Here is a 22,440-nt window from a genome sequence, read left to right on the forward strand (position 1 = left end):
CAATGTGCAAAGGATAGGCTGACATTAGAAAAACCTGATAGCTGTAGAAGGCTATAGGGAGCAGGTATAATCTTCAAATTGGAACACATTCAAGGAGTTAAACCCCTGCCTCTAAGAGTATTTGCAAACTAACTTTGATTACTTATGGAAGAAACCCTTTTTCTCTCTTCCAGCATGTCTTGGACTGATAGCAACAGTTCAATTCAAGCAACAGACATCTTGGTAGGCTCACATTACTGTGATTCTCTTTATCTGGACTTACCGTGCCCCTTAGTTTCATTTCCATCAAATATTGGTATTTGACATGGACTATTTTCTTCCTCCCATTTTAGATCAACTTCAGCCTCACAACATTACATGGCATTATCCAAATTGGGGGTTAGACAACAAGAGAAGCCCAGGTACATTCTACCTGGGGACGAGTCAAGGTGGTAGAAAACTGGAAGAGAGATGGAAGGGACCATCACCTACTCAGTGTATCTCTAAAGATGTGCTATTGATTTTAAATAGGTTATGTCATTGAATAGTATGACAACTCTATGAGGTATATACTGTCATTTTCTTTTGTATAAATTAATAAAAAGAGACTTGGAGAGCTTTGATAACATTTCCAAAGTTAGCTAAGTCCTACCGAAGAGGAAAATGGAGTTTGGGATTCAGGTGATCTAAGCCTGTTCTGAGGTGGTTTTCTGTTCTGCTAGCGGTGGTTAGCCCTGAGCCCAGCTTGGTTATAACCTGAAAGTAGTCAGAAATCGGCCTTTGATTAAGATAAGAATGCATCACCGGGTTTTCTCATTTCTTCATGCACTTTTCCTCAGTTGCTGTGACAAAGATGCTTCACCAAATGGAGAATGGGTCCACACTTTGCCGATAGGAAACAGGATTCACACTCAACAGTTGCCTCTGATGACTAAATATACTATAAGAAGACAAATAGATTCGAATTCTCTATTTTTAAATTTAGAGCTTTAGAATAAAACATCACAAATTCAATGCTGATTATGTTTAGATGTTAAGTATATTCTTGCTGCCAAATGACAAAACAAAATAGGGAGGATTATTGAATTTGCACCAGTGCACTCTTTGTGCTTACTTATTCATGAATGCTACAGTGATTTTCCCCCAACTCATAAAAGGTTTATAAGAATACAAGAGGGAACATAGTGAAAAGTTTTAAAATATTTAGTAATTGAATGGCAAGTTTTCAAATTATGCTAGAAAATTAAAGTCATCTTTCTTGTTCAATGCAACAAACCTGCGTTAGAATTCTGAAGCAGTTTGTTGCTTAAAAGAAAGAGATCAAAATCCCATGTTTAGAATTTTCCTCTCTTGTATGGGGATATGAAAATAAAAGTGAATAGGTTTCTAGATCTACCTAAAGCAAAGCTTTGTTAGAATATCATTTCTTCCAATTTCTCCATCCCAAGCTGACCATTCTCTAAACTTGTCCTCCTACTTATTGTGAGAAGCACCTGACCATTGAGATGACTGTTAACTCCTTGAAGAAAGTTTCAGGCTTCAAATCTAATTCTTCACAGTACCCCAGAGCAGTGCTTCTCAAACTGGGCTACAGGTAAGAACCAATTGTGTTGGTTAATTTTATGTGTCATGTTGACTGGGCCACGGTGCCCAGATATTTGGATAAACATTATTGCTGGGTGTGTCTGTGAGGATGTTCCTAGATGAGATTAACATTTGATGAATAGATTGAGTAAAGCAGGTGCCCCCTCCCCCACCCAATCCTCTGAAGGCCTGCATAGAATAAAAGGTAGAACGAGAAAGAACTCTTTCTCAGCAACCTTTTCTGAATCAGCAAATGTTCCCTGGGCAAAAGCAAATCTCTGAATTGTTATCCTCTACTCTGGATGTAGTGCCAATATTTCAATATGTGGTACATTTTTTAGATGCTTCTAAGAATATGATTGTTCTAGTCTAACACTTTTTAAGTTGTGTTCAACAGGAGGATTGATTCAAATTACCTACTCCTCTATAACCGGAGGGGAAGTCCTAATCAGGCCTAATAATTAGGGATTGGGGTTTTAATGTTTTTATAGTGGCTTGGCTAACTTTGGATATAGCCCTGGGCCCAAATAAGGAATGGGAACTGAGCCCCTTGAATAAATCTAGGATCCCCCAAAAGGGAATTATATTTTGTATTTCTATGAAAAGAAGGCTAGAAAAACTTCACCCATGAAATTTTGAGAAGACGCAAAAGTTGCTGGCCCTCTGCCTGATTTTGTGAAGTGGAGGCAGAAGAGGGTGGTCTTTAAAATTAAATCCTTGAGACCATTCCACCAGCGGTCTCACTTGGGGAATGGTATAGAGGATCTGAATTTATTCTACCCCACGTATAAGACGTTAATTTAAAAATTATCAGTAACTATTGCAATAATTGGTGGCATCCTTCAGGCAGGGGAAAAAAGAAACCACAAAACTGCTCCATAGATAGCTTTCCACACCCCAGAATCTATTATTAACTCGTATGTATAAAGCAAGCCCCCATTAAAGTTAAGATAGCATTAAAAATTTACAAACAGCATCAGGTGATATGGCATAAGGAAGAGTCACCAAACATAATAAACTAGAGAACTATAAGCTAAGAACTTGAGGTAACAGAATAATCTCATGAAGTCTACACAACAAATTTGTTTAAAAGACCAAAGAGTTTAAAGAAGTAATAGAAATCACATTGATAAATAAGCTGCTGTGAATAAAAGAGGCAAATATTTAAACAAACCAAGTATATTTTTATAAATCAATATAGTCATTATAATCATTGGAAGTTAAAACTCAGTATATGTTTAAATAGTGAGAAAGAGAATTAGTGACCTGGAAAATAGATCTCAGAATATTACACAAGTGCAGGTTAAAGAAATAGAAAACAAAAAAGAGAGGCTATAAGACATGAATGGTATAATTATCAGGTCAAACATACATCTCAAAATAGTTCTACAGGGAAAGATTAGAGAAGGATCAACATTTGAGGAGAAAAACCTGCAAAATGTCTTGACTTGAAGAAAAGACACACACACAAAAAGAAAAGATATAAGTCTTCAGACTGAAGTTATACCAAGTCCTCTGTTGGATAAATCAAATGAAATGCAGAATTTTGACAACAATGTAGACACATTGTCATCAAAGCACAGAATATCAAAGACAGACAGAAAATTTTAGAAGACATCAAAGAGAAAAAGACAGTGTATTTATAATGGAAAAAATTCAACTGATTGAAGACTTATGTCGACAGTCATCAGATGATAGGATAATAATTTTAAAATGTTGAGGAAAAATAACTCTCAGTCTCTAAATCTATATTTAGATGAATTATCTGCAAGAATAAAGAAAAAATAAAATCCTTTCTAAACAAGCAAAGACTTAAGTTTATCGCACTCAGATCCTTAAAGAAAGATTTATAGAAGTATATACTTTCGGAAACATAAACCAGAGAAAAGTGTAGGCTGTAAGAATAATGTGCACAAAACAATGTGGATAAATCAAATTAATAGTTGGTAATATTAAAAAGAAAAAGAAAAGATAATGAAGACTCACCATTACAGAACTGGAAAGACTAAGGTGAAGCTGAGAAACACTAGAAATTAACATGGGCGGGAGCAGCTAGTTGTAATCAGAGTCCTTACATTTTAAGATGGAATAAATATTAACTAATTTTAGGTTTTCAGTCAGGAACAATCCCTTAAACCCATGGGCAGGGAAGGGAATGAGTAAAGAAAATTCAATTGATCAAAATAATAAAAATAAAAGTAAATGAGCAAAGTAGGAGAAGGAACAAATAAAAAGCCCAGAAAGTAGAAAACACAATACAGTATGGTAGGAATTAAACCAAATATGTAAGTGATCATGATAAATGAAAATGGATTAAACTGGTCTTTTGAAACACAAAGATTGTCGAATAGGATTTCAAAATACAATCTAGCTATATATTTTCACAAAGAACTCATCTAAAATATTATGACACAGAAAGGATGAGGGCTGAAGGCTTTTGCTGTGACCATGACCCCATTTGAACCCAGGCTGGGAAGGCCATGGAAAACTCTTACACTCTGCTGGATCTGTAGACAAATGACGATTCATGTTTACTGACCTTGTCACTAAAAAAAGACTTGTTCTCCAGTCTTCCAATTTTAACATATTCATTTAGAACAGAAGCATTATTAATTCTTCAGTATTTGAAGGAATGACTATGGACAAAGAGTGTCTTTTGGGGTTTCACATGCCAATCTGGAAATGGTGCCAAGATTCATTTACTACTTGTATCCTTCTGTAGTCTAATTCAAAATGTGCAAGCTCATTCTGGCTCAGTCCTAATGAGCTAGATCTGCAGTGCAATCAGAAAATCACTGTTTGCTGAACTAAACATAATTAGCAATCATTCCTTGGAGGAGGCCATAAGCCTACAAAAAGATTTTGTTATGTTAGAGGTCTTAAATAGGATAACTAAATATAGTACTGTAAGTTCATTTCACTTGTGCTAAAAGATTAAAATTTTCTAAGTATCCTTTGTTATTACATTTGTACTTTTAGAGTTATTATTTTGACCTAATATAAATGTAATACTCAGTAATAGATATTAAATAGTGTATTTGAAAGACTGATACTTTGCATTGGGTTTATTAAAATACTAAGCTGAGCAGTTACTTACCTTTCTCGTGATAAGATGCAGATAGAAGACAGATGCACACTCACTTCTCAGGGAAAGATTGTGAATATCATCAACACTTAAAAATAATATTACATGTGACTAGAAAGGCTAATGAAACAGAATGCAATCCATAAGTAAACTCCAGTAAATGGGAATTTAGTATATAACAAAGGTAGCATTAGTGGGAAAAAACTAGATTCTTCAAATAAGTCATTTTCAGACAACTTATACCAAGATAATTCTACATAAAGCAAAATCTGATAATACAAATGACTCCATAAAGTACTAGAAGTAGAAGCATAGATTACTACACACAGTTTAAGAGTAGGGATGGCCTTTCCTAGTATGATGTAAAACCAGGATTATACAAAGGAAAAGAATAAGTAAATCTGACTATCTAAAAATTAGTGACGTTTCCATGAAAACTATCTATAGTAAATTTAAAATCAACATATTGACAGAAACATTTGACTATAAATTGCAAAGTGCCATTTAAAAATCTACGTTGAGTTTTTATAAGTCTGTAGGAAAAGAGGATCACCACCAATGGAAATATGGGAAATTATATGAAAAGTCATTTCATATATAAAAAATACTAAGAGTGAAAATAAGTGCTTATCCAGCATATATTTTAGACGTGCAAGTTAAAAAAGCAATGATATACTATTTTCTAACTTATAAGCTTATAAAAGGTTTAAAAGTTTGTTTAATATTACCCCTGCTAGCAGGATGTAGAGGTACAGATGCTCTCATATCCCGGGGGTGCAAATTAAAATCAGTTGTAACTGCTACAGCAAAAATTGGCTACATAAACAATTCTTGTCAGGTTGACTGAGGTATAATTTACATACAATAAGATTTATTATTTTAAAGTGTATGATTTGATGAGTTTTGACAAACACACAGTCATATAACCATCATTACAATCAAAATTTCTGTTTTCATCATCCTCCAAAGTTCCCTCTTCCCTCCTTGAAGTAAAGCCCTCTTCTTCATCCCTAGACCTTGGCAACAATTAGTATGTTTTCTGGCCCTATATAGTTTTACCTTTTGTACTTTTGTACACATAAATAGTGTCACCTTTTGTATCCAGATTCTTTCATTTATCATAGTGCTTTTAACTGTTGTGGTATGTACTAATGTATTCCTTTTCATTGCTGATTAGTATTCCATTGAATGAGTGTGCCACAGTTTGTTTATCCATTTGTCACTTGGGCATTTGAATCCCGTTTGGGGGAATTATGAGTAAAATAAAATAGAAATACAATCATTATCATGAATATGTGCTTTCAGGCTTCACTGGTAAATATCCAGAAGTGGGATTACAGGGTTGTATGGTAGACATGTGTTTAGCTCTGTAAGGTATAGCCATACTGTTTTCCAGAGTGGTTTTACATTTTGCATTCCCACCAGAAATTTATGAGCATTCTAATTACTCCATATCCTCACTAATGCTTGGTATTGCCAGTCTTTTCAATTAAGCCGTTCTAGTGGATCTTTAGTCGTATTTTACTGTGATTTTAATTTGTATTTGCATAGTGACCAATGATATTGTGAATCTTTTCATGTACTTATTTGCCATCCGTATCTCTGCCTTCATAAATCATCTCTGAACACCTTTTGCTCATACTTTGTTTTGTATGAGTATGGATTGTTTGCCTTACTATTGAATTGTGATTCCTTTATATATTCGATTTAAGTTCTTTATGAAATGTGTTCATGCCTCAAATGTATCAAAAATGTATTACACAAATATTTTCTACCAGTCTGAGGGAACACTTATTTTCTTAAACCATTATCTGACACAAAAATCAGAGATAGTACAAAAAAATCAGTTTCCCTCATGAATATAGATGCACAAATCTCTAATATTAACAAATAAATTTCAGCCATATTTAAAAAGAATTACACACAATGATCAAGTGGGGTTTATTCTGAGGATACATGGCTGGTTCAACACTCAAAAATTAATCAGTACAATTCAGCACATTAACAAGCTAAAGAGGCTTTTGACAAAATTTAACAACCATTCATAATAAAAACTTTCAGAAAAATAGGAAGTGAGAGGAACTTCCTCCACCTGATAAAGAGAATCTGCAAACCCCTGCAGTTACCATTACACTTAACGGTGAAAGAGTGAATGCTTTTCCCTAAAGTCAGAAACAAGGCAAGGGTATCTAACTCTCTCCACTCTTATTCAACATAGTGCTGGAAATTCTAGCCACTGCAATAAGGCAAGAAAAGGAAATAACAGGTGTTTAGATCAAAAAGGGAGAAATAAAACTGTTCATTTTTACAGAAAAAAAATTGCAAATAATTTACTAAAAAACTTCAAAGGATAACCAGTGAGTTTACCAAGGTTGCAGGATATAAGATAAACATTTAAAAATTAATTGTATTCTTGTGCCCCCAAAATGAACACATGGGCACCAAAATTAAAAATAAAATTCTATTTGTAGTCAACCCCCAAAAGGGAAATACTTAGGTGGAGACCTAACAAAACACATATTAGACTTCAGTGCTGAAAATTACAAAATTCTGATGAAAGAAACCAAAGATCCAAGTAAGTGGAGAATCGTATCACATTCATGAATTGGAAGGAACAGCACAGTCAGTTCTCCCCTAGATTGATATTCAAGGTTAACACAGTTCCTACCAAAACCTCAGCAGGAATTTTTGCAGATATAGACAGAGTTTTCTAAAACTTTAATGGAAAGGCAAGGAGACTAGAATATCTAAAGCAAGATAGATTGGTGTTATTGAGGGACAGACACATGGATTAATGGAACAGAAATGAGAACCCAGAAATAGACCCATATAAATACACACAACTGACTTTTGACAAATGTGCCAAAGAAATTGAATGTAGGAGGGACAGCCTTTCAAACAAATGGTAATGGAACAAATGGACATCTATAAGTTAAAAAAAAATGAACCTTGACTTAAGTTATACATCTTATATAAGAGTTAACTCAGAATGGATCCCATACATAAATGTAAAACATAAAACTATAAAACTTTTAGGAAAAGGAAGAAAATCTTTAGGATCTAGGACTCAGCAAAGAGGCTCTTAGATTTGTCACTAAAAGCACAATCCATAAAAGAAAACTGAAAAATTGAATGTCATCAAAATCAAAACTCTAAGAACCTGTTAAGAAGATGAAATGACAAACTAAGACTGGGAAAAATAATTTGCAAACTATGTATGTGACAAGGTACTAATATCTAAAATGCATAAAGAACTCTCAAATGTCAACAATAAAAAACGAATCCAATTAGAAAATGGGAAAAACACATAAAGAAACATTTCACTGACAAGGATGTACAGATGGCACAAAAGTACATGCAAAGATGTTCAACATCATTAGCCATTAGGGAAATGCAAATTAAAACCACAGTGAGACTACATCATCTATCAGAATGGCTAGAATAAAACAGAGGTGATAGCACTGAACACTGGCAACATGGATCACACGTACAATGCTGGTGGGAGTGTAATGTGGTCCAGCCACTCTAGAAAGCAGTTTGGTAGTGTCTTAATAAAATGAATGAGTGAGAACCATATAACCATGCAATCATACTCCTGGACATTTATCTCAGATAAATGAAGACTTATGTTCATATCAACGTCTGAACATGGAGTGTTTATAGCAGCTTTTTTGTAATAGCCCAAACCTGGAAACAACATAGATGTACTTCAGTGAGTGAATGGTTAAACAAAAATTGTGGTTAATCCATATCACAGAATACAACTCAGCAATAAAAAGGACAGACTAATGATACACACAACAGCCTGGATACATCTCCAGAGAATTATTCTGAGTTAAAAAAAAAACTAATCCTAAAAATTTACATACCGTGGTACTCCATTTATACAATACTCTTGAAACAAATTCTAGAAATGGAGAACTAATTAGTGTTTGGTTAAGGAGGGAAGTGGCTGTAGCTATAAAAGGACAAGAGGAGAAGTCTTTGTGGTGATAGAAACATTCTGTATTTTGACTTTATTAATATCAATATCCTGGTTTTGATATTATAGTATAGTTTTGCAAGATGCTACTATTGGGAGACAACTGAGTAGAGTATACACAGGATCTTGTATTATTTTTGTAACTGTATTTGAATCTTAAGTTATCTTAGAAAGCTTAACTTGAAACAGTGTTAAATATACAGCTACCATACAATCCAGCCTTTCCACTCCTAGAAATCTACCCAAGAGAAATGAAAGGTTATGTCCATACAGACTTATACATGTCTGTTCATAGCAGCTTTATTTGTAATAACCTAAAACTGGAAATAACTGAAATACCCTGCAGTAGGTGAATGGATAAACATATTGTGGCATACCCAAACAACGGAATACTACTCAGCAGTCAAAAGAACTGAACTTCTGATACATACAACACTGTGGATGAATCTTAGTATGATTAGGCTGAGTTAAAGAAGTCAGACATATAAAATTCTAGAAATGCGCATTAACCTATGATCGAAGAGAAGAGACCAGACGGCTTCACTGGTGCATTTCAATGCTTATCAAATTGTACACCTTAAGTATGTACAGCTTATTGTATGTCAGATTACAACTCAATGAAGCTATAAAAATAGTCATTATGTCTGTGTTCACACAGAATTTATTTAAAATCTCTATTACAGTGTGAACTTTGCAGTTAGAAGGCCTGGCTGGAGTCCCAGTTTCATCATTTATTAACCATGTTACTTTAGGAAAGTTAAAATCAGTTTCATCACCTATAAAATGGATATAACAAAAATGCCTATCTCAAAATATTGTTCAGAGGATTGATTATAATAATGCAGCACTTGACACACTGCCTGTCAACTAGTTAGTGCTCAAAAATGCTCATTGCTATTATCAGTAACACCACATAGTGACCTCTGAAGGGTAGGGAGGGACTATGTCTTATCCCTTCTTATATTCCCAAGGATTCAGAGTGAACAAAGTGTTCTCTCAATCTTCAAAAAATTGAATTGGGTAAGAAGGCTTATTATTTAAAAAAAATTTTAACACCTTTATTATAGTATGATTCCTGTATGGTAAAACTATACATGTTTCAGATGTACAATCTGCTGAATATAAGAAGACTTATTATTATATGCTGATATTTTTTAGGAGGAGAGGTATTTGGTTTATTTATTTATTTTTAGAGGAGGTACTGGGGATTGAACCCAGATCCTCTTGCATGGTAAGCATGTGCTTTACCACTTGAGCTATGCCCTCCCCTCAAGGCTTATTACTATAATACACCTAAATACCTTTACCATTCCTCAGCATTTGAGCATTTGGGCCATTTCCAGGTTGTTTTTTTTCTGTTAAAACATACACAGCTATGATATGTTGGTACAGTAATCACGCAAACCCTCCCCCATCTCTGTTTCAACTTAATTCTTGGGATATAATCTCAGGAATAATATTATCACAGCGATAGGCATGATTAGAATGTTAGATTGTGGTGACTTTTATTTGTGTAGGATACTTTCCCATCCCCTGTCATCTGGTGCCATCATCCTCCTTCCTTCCAGGAATGCATAAGGAGGAGAGTAGTCTGGGGAATGTGGTCATTCACGATGTCCACGTTCACTGGAGAGTCTCTCATTGTCCTATGTTCCTCTGGGCAAGTGACCGGTTTGTTGATGGGAGGGCATGTGACCTGAAAATATCCAATCCACGTCCAAGTTGGAGAGGGAAAGACAGCCCTATCTTTCTCCTGAATCTTAAGATATAGGATGTATGATTCAGACAGCTCAATCTTCAATAATGTTAGCAACTCCAGTCCTTCAAAGTTACAGAAGATTGCATATTTTACTTAAATAAGGAAGTATTGGCCAATATGATTAATTTTATGATTTTCCCCCTGTAACTCTCTATTTACTGTCCTGAAATCTTACTCATTTTTAGTGCTACCAGCAACATATGAGTGTACCTACATCCCCTTTGCCTGCCCACACGTGGTTTTAGAATTTTTTTAAATTACCTTTACTAATTTAATAGGTGCAACAATTGTCTAAGGTTAGGGTTTTGGACCTGCAGCCCATCTTGTCACAGACTGTTTTTCTCAGACTTCTTAAGAAATGCAATACAGAAGACTCTACAGCCCAGTGTATAGTCTATACCCCTGACTAAACCTTCTGACTCCATCTTTGTCTGCTTTACAACCCTGGTGTGCAGGCCTGGACAGTGAACAAAATGATCTGCTTCACCCATTTCACTGAAATCCTGAGGCAGTCCTAAAGTCTGGCTATGGCCCTGCTCAACATTTCAGAGCCTCCTTCACCCCTTGCTACTACATCCTGCAGGAGAGAAACACAAAGGGGACAGAGGGCAAGCAAGAAGCAGAGCAGAGGTTTCATTTCTTCTATTTATTTAAAACGGCAACCTTCCCTTATACTTTATAGCAAGGAGCACTCTTGTTTGGTTCGCATCCGACTGAACACAGTTAGTGCCTATAATCTGTAAGTATAAATAAGTAAATGACAAAAATTCAATGGCTTCTAATTACTGTGTAGCAACGTAGATTAGTTTTTCTACCAAGGTTAAGTGGTGGACTTTTCCAAATATTTAAAAATACATATGCATTATTCTCTTCTCTTGTTTCCATCATTTCACTTGGGGTTTTCAGAGCATTTTTGCTTTCGGAATCTCAAGCCATTTTAAAATAAGGCCTTTCAGTACCTATATCTCATGTCAAAAATTCTCTGGGTATAAATTCTACTTCTATTAATAATTCAGAATCCTGGTGGCTTTGTTTCTCTCTGCTTGTTAGTATTCAGCTCTCACTAACTTCCCCCTGCCAAAAAGTGTTAATAACAAGTTGGCTATTATACACTTTAAGTGAGCTGTGCATATGAAAAGGATTACCAAAGTGTTACATGAGAGATATATTCAAAAATATACAATCCTACATGAAAAGCAAGGATATTGCTGAAATACCACTACACCCACTGAATAAACAGGAAAGACATATTGTCAGAGCTTCTCTGGCTTTGCTCACACTAACAGCAGTGAAGTCAGGAGAAGGGTTGGTACTTCAGTAATAATATCTTTGGGGGCTTCCCATATGCAGGTTGCAAATAATTAACACTTGAGTCACAAAGCCACTTGGCCTAACCTGCCCAAAACCAGGGCCATGTGACATTTAATAACAGTGTAATTATGCAGCCTTTTAACCTTTTCAAATGTAGCTTCAATTTGAGATAAGAAAAGTGACAAATCTACATATTTTTCTTCTATGAAATTTGCATAAAGCTGAGTTGTATCTGTCATGAATTAATATAGTGAGAGAACAAAATGTTTCATTAGGAACAAGACTGGCTGCAATTTTACTGATTCACTTACTTCTTTTGTATGTCTATGTCATATTTTGCCTTTGTATTTTTTCACTTCATTTTGAACTACACATCAAATTTACTTGGTGAATCTGAGATAAGTTAGTTTCCTCATCTGTAAAATGAGAGTAAAATAGATTATTTGTACACAAATGTTTTTTAAAGCTGAAACTTGACATATCAGAAAGATAGAACTCGAGCTGTTATGGTGAACATTGCAATAGGGAGAGACTTTTCTACCAGGGAGAACACTGAATCTCCTTCCCTTCCATCCTGCAAGAATTATAGGAAATTTAGTTTTAAAGAAAAACAAAACACTTACTAGAACTAACAAGTGAAGCCACATGATACAATATCAATATAGCAATCCAATAATGAAATTAAGAAAATGTCTCCATTCATAATAGCATATAAAAGAATTACATACATAGGAATAAATTTAATAAGAAGGCAAGACTGATACAATGAAAAAAAATCATTGTTGAGAGCAATTAAGGCCTAAATAAATGAAGCTATATACTGTGTCCATGAATTGGAAGAATTAATGTTGTTAAGATGGCAATATTCCCCAAATTAAGCAATTAGAATAAATAAAATTCCTATCAAAAGGTCAGTGGGGTTTGCAGAAACTGACAAATTGATCCTAAAATTTATATGAAACTTAAAAGCACCTAGAACAGCCAAAAACCAAAACCAAAAACCGACCATGTTGAAAAGAACAAAACTGGAGAATTTATCTCATTTGATCCTGAAACTTACTATAAAATTTCAGAAATAAATATAGTATGGCGTTGACATAAAGATAGACATACAAATCCATGTGAAAGAACAATGAATCCAGAAATATATGTACATATTTGTGATCAGCCAGGTTTTGACAAGGACCCCAGAATAATTCAATGAGGGAAGAATAGTCTTAAAAAAAAAAATGGAGTTGGAATAATTGAATATCCCGTAAAAAAACAGACCCTTACCTCACGCCATACACAAAAATTAGCTCAAAATGGAACATAGATCAGTGTAAAACCTAAAACTATAAAATTTCTGGAAGAAAACATAGGCAAAATTTTTTCTGACTTTGAATTAGGCAAAGATTTATTAGCTATGACACCAAAAGCACAATCCATTTTAAAAAAATCACATATTGGCCTTTTCCAAAATTAAAAACTTTTCCTTCTCAAAAAACACCATTTAAAAGTTAAAAGACAAACCACAGACTGGGGAAAATATTTGCAAATCACATATATAAAAATGGACATATGTACACTATACAGAAAAATCAACTCAAAGTAGATTAAAGATTTGAATGTGAGACTTGAAACCTTTAAACACCTAGTAAAAAACATAGGAGTAAGTTCTTAGTTACTATATTGTGCACCTGTAACATATAATATTGTACATCAAATATTCTTCAATAAAAATTAAAAAAAAACCCAGACACCTCTCAAGTCCCAAAAAGCAGAAAGATTCCATTCTTCAAATGAAGAAATCATAAGTAGTATTTTTAAAATGCAGCATCATTATATCTGTGGTGCTAACGAAATTAGGTACACTCAGCTACATAAGCAGGGCACACCATGTCCAACTGGCCTGAGAGGTTGAGGAAATCAAGTTTTATTAGATGTGATGTAGAGATGTACAAAGATAGCTCTCAGAGAGGAAGCTGTTAGCAGATTTATACCATATCTAGTTTTTCTTCTATTTTTGTTTTACAGCATAGCTGTTGATAATCAAGAAAGATTACTTATTTCCAGGGTGAAGGGAAAAAAACAACCAGTTACACTACATCAGAAGTATCATTTTGGTGTGGGGGGAGTAATAACTGATAGGAGTGAAGAGGGGTTTAATTAAATTTCCAACAAATAATTTTTTTTAAATTGAAGTATAGCTGATTTGCAATGTTGTGTTAGTTTCAGGTGTAGAGCAAAGTGATTCAGTTGTATATACATATATATATATATACTTTTTCAGATTCTTTTCTTTATAGGTATTACAAGATATTGAATATAGTTCTCTGCTATATAGGTCCTTATTATTTATCTATTTTATATATAGTAGTTAGTATCTGCAAATCCCAAACCCCTAATTTATCCCTCTCTGCCCTTTCCCCTTTGGTAACCATAAGTTTGTTTTCTATTCCTGTGAGTCTGTTTCTGTTTTATAAATAAGTTCCTTTGTGTCATTTGTTTAGATTCCACATGTAAGTGATAGCATATGATATTCATCTCTCTTTGTCTGACTTACTTCACTTAGTATGATCATCTCTACGTCCATTCATGTTGCTGTAAATGGCAATATTTCATTCTTTTTATGGCTGAGTGATATTCTATTGTATATGTATACATCACATCTTCTTTATCTATTCATCTGATAATGGACACTTAGGTTGCTTGCATGTCTTGGCTGTTGTAAATAGTGCTGCTGTGAACATTAGGGTGCATGTATCTTTTCGCATTAAGAGTTTTTGTCTTTTTTGGATGTATGCCCAGGAGTGGTTTGCTGGATCACATGGTAACTCTATCTTTAGTTTTTTAAGGAACCACCATGTTGTTCTCTATAGTGGCTGCACTAATTTACATTCCTACTAACGGTGTAGGAGTGTTCCCTTTTCTCGACACCATTCTAGCATTTATGATTTGTGGATTTTTTGATGATGGCCATTCTGTCCAATGTGAGGTAGTTTTGATTTGCATTTCTCTAATAATTAGTGATATTGAGCATCTTTTCGTGTGCTTGTTGGCCTCTGTATGTCTTCTTTGGAGAAATGCCTATTTAGGTCTTCTGCCAATTTTTTTGATTGGGTTTTTTTTTTATATTGAACTGTATAAGCTGTTAGTACATTTTGGAAATTAAGCCATCGTCGTCCACATCATTTGCAAATATTTTCTTCCAGTCTTTAGGTTGTCTTTTCATTTTGTTGATGGTTTCCTTTGCTATGCAAAAGCTTGTAAGTTTGCTTATGTCCCCTTTGTTTATTTTTGCTTTTCTTTCTTTTGCCTTGGGGGTCAGACCTAAGAAATTGCTATGATTTACGTCAGAGAATCCATCAAAGAATTTTTATGAGAACATATTCATTCATTCACTAATCATTCATTCATTATTCATTTTTTCCTTCCAATGCCAGGCCCTGATAAGGGTCAGAGAAATGATACTGAGTAGAGCACAGTCCTTCTCTCACAGAACTTGCTGTCCAGGGAGGGCAACAGACACACGTAAGCTACTACATTGAAATGATGGACTTTACAAGGACAGGATGAGCAAAGAGCTATGAAAGCCAGAAAAAAGGAGGTCTCTGCTGCACCTAGAACCATATGACTGTTGAAGCACCCCAGGGGCCAGAGGTCAGCCCCAGTCCCTTCAGTGGCTGCCGATGTAGCAGCTGCAGAGCCGCGGTTACACCGTCATAGCAACAGTCAGAGAGCAAGATGAAGCCAGGACTGGCAGCCTCAGTGTTGTGGTTAACAGGTGCTGAAGCAAGTACAAAGGAAATGTAAGCTCAAGCCACAGCCGGGTTTTCAGAGGTAAGCGCTCTGTTGAATGTACAAAGAAGTAACGTGAGCAGGCAGTGTTGGTGCTTCACTGAGGTTCAAATCCATCTTCAAATGATCAGGTTCCCAAGACTTTCCCTGTGGTTTCTCTAAGCCTTGCTGCTTGTCTGGGTTATAGCTCTGATTTGCAAAGGAGGGAAATGTTGAGAGTTAAATAGAAGGGAGAGATGAACCTCTGTAAGAACGTGGCTGAATTTTGATTAGACCCTTGTTTGGGACTCTCTTACCAGCATTCCTCACCCTCTTTACTTCTTTCCTTAAAAATTGCAATGCCTCATTCACCCTTCAATATATATCGAGCGACTACTGTGAGCTAAACACTGAGGATGCAGAGATGAGCAAATGCCATCTTTGCTCTCTGAGAGTTCCATCTTGATGGGATGGCAACTCTCAAACAACCCCAACACAAGACAAGAAATGTGTGAGACATACACTGGAAACACAAGGGAGGAACAGACTGACCTGCCCGAGAAAGCTGTCATAGCAGACAACACCTTTGAGCTCGGTTCTACATGGTGGGCAGGAGTTTTCAAATGGAGAAGGGTGGCAAAGGGCTTTCAGAAGAAGGAAACAGCTTGAGCCAAGATATGAAGGTGCAGGGTTGTATGAAGCGTTCAACAAAGATGACGGGTTTTGGGGAAGGACTAGAGTGGCAGGAGATGAGCTGGAACCATACGTTGAGACTACAGAAAAGAGGACACAAATAATTGCATTGAAAGCTTTAGCCCTTCTGAACACGCGGGTTCAGAAGTAAGGGCATTAGTTTTTTGTTTGTTTTTATAAAGAATAAAAAAGAAAAAAAGAAATGAGGGTGTTACTTCTGGTTGACCTTAGCTTGGCGTCTGCCTGTTGTCTATTGGCCCAGGCATTTCTAAGACAAAGTTTTGAAGCAGGCAAAGTGCATATAGAATGTCCTTCTCTCCTTCTCTTCCCTTTCATCCTTCCCAAGAGTACCCTCTGTCTCCAGACTCCTTGCTGGCTTCTTTCACTCTTGTGATCTAACAGACTCTGCCAGCTAGAGACTCCCTTTGTCACGGCTTTGCTCCAGGCTCAAAGGAATCTGATAAACATTAAAAAAACATAGTAGCTTCACTGTAATCACTTCTCAACACAATACACTAGACTCTTAGTAGGAGCGTTCAGTGTTTTACATAAATGTTTGGATCTGGCAAGTGCATGCATCTGTATCTGTGTATGTGTTTGTGAAGATTTGGGGAGGGAGGGAGCAGGGGCCTTTGGTGCTGCTGAAATCCTCACCTGGATTCACACTTTACTTAGAGTGAGGAGGTGGCCACCTCTAACCACGAGCATCTTATTGGCTGGTGTGGTTGTGGTCCTATCACCCACAGTCTGGTGGTGGATAGTGGTGCTTCACTGCAGCTTCAGCGTGCAAGGTTCACATATTTAAAATATTTATAACTATTACCTGATAAAGATGTAATAAATTATTTACACTAGCAAAACCACCACCACCACCACCACGACAGAGTTCATTCATAAAGTTCCACCATCTTTTGATGAATCTGTAGGTTTCCTGCTTTAAGAATACTTAGTGTTTGAAACAAAAAAAAAGAATACTTAGTGTTTAATGTGACGCTTTGGGCAAATTAAATAGACAAAACATAAGTAGACAAAACTATAAATTGTAAGATGATTTTGTTGCCAGAACTGATCAATAACCTATGAGCAGAAACATCACCGTCATAGTCTGTGAAACCAAATGCTGCCAAGATCCTACTGCTCTTTCACACACAGCCCATTAGCGCAGATACAGACTTCTAACACCGTCCCCATGTTCTAAGTGGGAGCTCTAGAAGATACTGGGATGATGAGCGTGTTTAGCATTGCCGGTATGGCAAGGGGAATAGAAGTATATCAGTGCAAGGAAAGACCCACACTTGGGTGGTTAAGGAAGAGCCATTTGCCTCGCAGGGAATAAGAATCTAAGGCTCTGACAGTGTCTGGTGGCAGCGTCGGGAGGCAGAAGTAAGAGATGATGCTAATAAGCTCTGATCTTGCAGATGCAGAACAGGGAGCCAAGAACTGACTATGAAAGGCTTGGCCAAGTGGGGATCCAGGGCTGGCAGTTAGATTAAAGTGCGAGAGCTTCTCTTGTTCTCTTTTTTGCACCACCTCTTTCCTCCCTACAAAGAAACAGAGGCCTCCGGCACTCTTTTCCTAGTTCTGCTAAGGGTCTTTAGCTTCATGAGCAGAGGGAGATGGAAGTTTTCTTTCAAACCCACATCCAGGCAGGTCAGCTGGGAGCTCTTATACACGTCCCAGGAAAGGTAAAAATAGTAACACGCTCCGGGGCATTGTCACAGAGCAGGGGTGGGCCCATTGTGTGGGCCTTCACGATCTTGGCTTTGGCTGTGAGGGAATATGTAAAATGCCAAATATTTAAATTGCCAAAGGTGATGAGCTTCCTCCGTGCAGCCATGGGAAACAATTGTTGGAGGCTGGTGAAGTGGCGCCTGGAGAATTTTGAGCATTTTCTCTTCTCCGGAGCTGAACTCCTTCCCCCGTTTGACAGTTGCTGTGTACAGAGCAGGTTAGCCCACCGCCTTGGGTAAAGGAAAATCCAAACTGAGGGCCACAGAAGCATTATCCATCTGCAACTTGGGCAGAGCTCTTGCGTATTAGTACAGAGCTCAACGAGCAGCAAGAGGGTTGTTTGCGTTTAGCTTATGTTTGCCGTGTTCCAAAAATTAAGGTGAAATCTGGCTTCATGATCCCTGAGGTCTAACTAATCCAGTAATGAACTGAGACAGCTTGATAGGCGATGTTTCCACCCAATTCCCAGACTCTTCTGTTCCGGGAAGGTATTTTCTAAGCTGAAAATGGGGTGAATGTAATGGACCCCACTCAAGAAGGACAAATCTCATTGTAAAATCATCTATAAGTGAATTGAGCTGGTGATGCCTTAAAATATTTCTCTGTTCCTAAAGTTATATTCAAGAGTCTTATTGTCAAGAAGACATGATAGGTTTATTAAATACCCTATAGAATAATGTGCTCGAAGCGCCTGCCTTATCTTATGCAATTTTTCTGTTTAATCTGAGTTGTATGTATGCTATTGCAGCTTCAAAACATCTGGGCACAGCAATTTTTTCCTTCCTGCACCTGCAAGGGTAAGTACACACATAAACAAAAAAGAAATTAAATCTTCCGCAGAACTGGGGAAAAAAAGAACCCAACCAGCCATGAAGCTCAAGGGAGCAGTATGACAAGTGCTGAGCTGTAAACAAGCTTGAGAGGGATTTAATTCTTGTGACAAGTGCCAGTGGTGGCATCTCACATGGACTCAGCATATGCACACATTTCAGAGAGGAGCCACCCAGGATTTAATGCAAATAGGAAAGAAGAAAAGAAAAGAAAAGAAAAAGCTCTCAGCGCATCAGCTTCTCCTCATCTATAAATAGCCAAGCAAATCAGGATGAGCTAGTGTTGTAATTATCTTGATTTTCAGAATTTTTGCCACTCAGAAGAGATTTTTAGAGTCTCTTCCCTACTCTTTATAATTATAGCTGCTGTTCCAACCTCTGCCAAGGGTTGGTGGTTGCAATGCGCTGTTCGCCAGGTGGCTGCTCTGCAGCAGAGAAAATTACCAAGTTTCCTTGGTTGGTCCGGTTTTGTCACTTAGAATCCAAATCAAAACTTCAGAGGGCAGCCATTCATCATCTTGTGACAGCCACTTCTTCACTTTTGCTTGTAACTTCTAGACTCTGGCACTGTGGGGCCCTCCTGCACTTGAGTAAATGACGTGACTGAGATACCAGAGAAACTGTGTCCCATTTCGCACAGAATCACAGACACCTGTGTCAGAGGAGGGTTACAGACCAAGTCTGGTGATAGCCCAGACCCTGAGCCCTTTCCAAATGTGAAAGGCCATGTATCTTTATTCTCCTGGTGTGTTCAGGAACTAGAATGCAGGCTGGGAAAGGGGATCGTAGAGGGGAGAGTGGAGAGTGTCTCTTAAAAACAAACAGGTAGGATGCCAAGACCTTGATTTCAGCCTGGTGCGATCTTGAGCAAAGGATCCAATTTACCCACACCCAGACACCTAACCCATAGAAACCCATGCCTGGACTCCTAACTCGCAGAGAGAATAAATTTGTGTTGTTTTAAGCTGTCAAGTAAGTTTGTGGTAATTTATTATGCAGCAATAGAAAACAAATCCAAGTATAAACTCAAAGCCCACCTCTTGATACCCTTGTAGCTATGGGAGCGCCATATTCTGTTGTGGGGAAGAGATGTCTCTCTTTATAACTTTTCTACTAGAATGGATGGTCTGTTGACTGGATGGTATACTTGGCAAGAATCACATGGAAGTTCATAAGGATGGCTTGATCAATAGAAAGATTAATTAATTAACCAATTCATTCATTTGAAAAATAGTTGAGCACCTACCACATGCCAGCAATGCTTCTAGGCCCTGTTTTATAGGATGGTGCTCACATTTTTTTCTATTTTCTTCTCTAGATACGAACTCCACTCTTCTCTGTATCTTGGGAGGCTGAAGTTTTCCATGTACTCTGGATTCAGTTAACGGAACAAATCAGCAGGAAGATGAAAGTGTAGAAAGAGAGTGAAGTCAGGAAACTTATTTCCCTGGGTTTTTCCCTAATGGGCTACTTTGAGTCAGTGGTACCCCTCCACTCTTGTTAGTGTCCCTCTTCTAAGCTTCTCTCTCTCAGAACAGCCGCCTCTGGTTCCCCAGCCCCTGGCTGGTGTGAGCTCCCCACTGTTGCAAGCTTTGGCATACTGCACCCTCTCTGTCAGTGTACCTAAATCCTAGCCACACCTTTGTAAGCAATTCCCATATCAAACTCTCTTCATTTCTGTGATATTTGCTCTCTTTCCTACCAAGACCTTGGGGATACAGCACTAAGAATTCGTTCACTAAAACTCGGTATTTGGACCAGTGCATCAGGGGACATGGATGTCAGTCTCAGTTCATTCTCTACTTAACGACAGGAACATAACCCTTCTGGAACACTGTTTCCTTATCTGTCCAATGAGAGGAGAGGTGTAAAGTATCTCTAAGGCTTCTATCGGCTCTTATAATCCATAAATCGGTAGGTGGGTTGTAAAACATATTATGTGATGTTTGAGAAAACGTTAATTTCTTTATGACTTATCTGGACTTCCTCATATCTCAACCCATGTATCGTGTAAACAAATATACTTAGAGAAACTACGTTCAGGCCAATCTAATGAAATACTAGAACTCCCCGTTAGATAATACTCACTCTCTCTAGAAAAAAATGCTCAGCCTCTTGAATTTCTTCATTTAGTCGTTAGTCCCTTTTCTACCTTCTCTCTGGGATAGTTTCTGGGTGTATGGAGGGGAGGGGACTGGCTCATGTTATGTGACCTCATGCCTAAGGAAAGGAGTCCAGCTCCTTGGATTTGCTTGGTGTCCTCTGGCTCCTCTGACCTCCAAGGCACCACCCCTTGTTTGCCTCATTGCAGCCTGTCCTGCAGCCTTTCATAAGGTCTAGGGCAGAGGTCGGCAAGCTTTTCCCATAAAGGGCCACATAGTAAATGCGTTAGGCTTTGTAGATTCTACAGTCTCTGTTATAAGTACCCAACCCTGCAGCTCAAAAGCAGCCATAGGCAATATATAAATGACTGGGCATTTACTGTACTTACAAAATAGGCCACTGGGTTGGATTTGACCCATGGACCATAGTTTGCTGACCCCTGGTCTAGAGGCTCTGGGCTGACTTGGCTTCCCTGAACTCTCACTCACATAGACCCTGCCTCCTGCATCCTTATCGCTTGGGGAGCCCGACTGGCTCCACCTGGAACCCTGGCCTGAGGGGCCCACACCAAGTCTCTACTGTGAGGTCATCTCACCGATTCCGGGGTAAACCCTCAAGGCCCCCAACTCAGAACCAGGGCACAAGGGAACAGAGGCTCTAGTCTCTTCCTGCTGTACCCCTCCCTGCACTGTGAATGCCCCTCAGTTTAACTGGTGTTTCCAAAGATATCCTATCTTAAAGTTTTGCCCCAAGAAGAGAGAAAAAATAAGAACTCTGAGTCCACTGTCTCTGGTTCCCTTCTTCTCACTATCCAATTAGGGTCAGAAGGGTCAGGGTTCTTATTCCTGACCTATGTTGTCGCTCTTACCACAGAACAGTACGCTTCCTGGTCTCGCTGCCTTTGTGGAAGGAGTATCTTCTCTGTGATATGACAAAATTCTTTGAGTTGGTGCTTCGATACTTAGTTCTTAATGTGTTCAAGGGGAAATAAAGGAATTTTGAAAATCTTGCCTTGAGAACATAATGTTTTGGCACTAACACCTTTCTGCGAAATTCTATTTTAAATATTAAAAGTTGAGTCTTAACTCTTTCACTCTTTACATGCCTTTTGGAGCCACCGTTAGCAGTAAACACACAAATGCCTCTGGTGGAGGTGCAGGTCTTGGGGGAAGTCCTGTATTCGGGAAAGCAATTAAGAAAAGCACATTCATGTCTTTCCTAAATACTCCCTCCATTACAAGTGAAAGGGAAGCAAAATGAGGCAGCTGTGTGAGATTCACCAGAAAAGCAGCTTCATTCCTAAACAGTTGTTTTATCTTTCATTTAGACCAGGACTGATCACTCGCTCTACGCAGCAGATGGGGCCCCAAACGACCCTGGGCTGTTGACTCTCCAATATACTCTCAAAAGACAAAGTGTCCAGCCCGAGGATATCAGAAACCTGTGCTGGTGACTCAGCGGCACTTTCTGGAAGAGAGGTATGGAATGGAGGAGAGGATCTGTGCAGGTCTTAGGGTCTTACAGAACCGTGTTCCCACCTCTGCTTTTGCCCTTCTATTGCTATGCAATCATGGACTAGTGTTTCTGAGTCTCATGTTTCTTATTTCTAGACTTTGCTTTATAA

At 37.7% G+C, this 22,440-nt stretch overlaps 1 long non-coding RNA gene across 3 annotated transcripts; it reads right to left on the reverse strand.

The window, feature by feature from the left end:
- Positions 1–10,105: 10,105 nt before the first annotated feature.
- Positions 10,106–21,477, reverse strand: LOC140696784 (uncharacterized). 3 transcript variants are annotated; one of them, XR_012073291.1, is made up of 4 exons: positions 20,802–21,477; positions 19,960–20,084; positions 12,012–12,116; positions 10,106–10,451 (listed from the first exon to the last, which is right to left on the reverse strand). It is a non-coding gene; the product is annotated as an uncharacterized lncRNA (long non-coding RNA). The 3 variants fall into 3 exon arrangements; XR_012073290.1 differs by having other exon boundaries at positions 10,106–10,326; positions 20,802–21,474; XR_012073292.1 differs by lacking the exon at positions 10,106–10,451 and adding an exon at positions 11,047–11,126.
- Between the last annotated feature and the right edge of the window lie 963 nt (positions 21,478–22,440).

This window comes from Vicugna pacos, chromosome 6, assembly GCF_048564905.1.
Source record: "Vicugna pacos chromosome 6, VicPac4, whole genome shotgun sequence".
Taxonomy (NCBI): Eukaryota; Metazoa; Chordata; class Mammalia; order Artiodactyla; family Camelidae; genus Vicugna; species Vicugna pacos.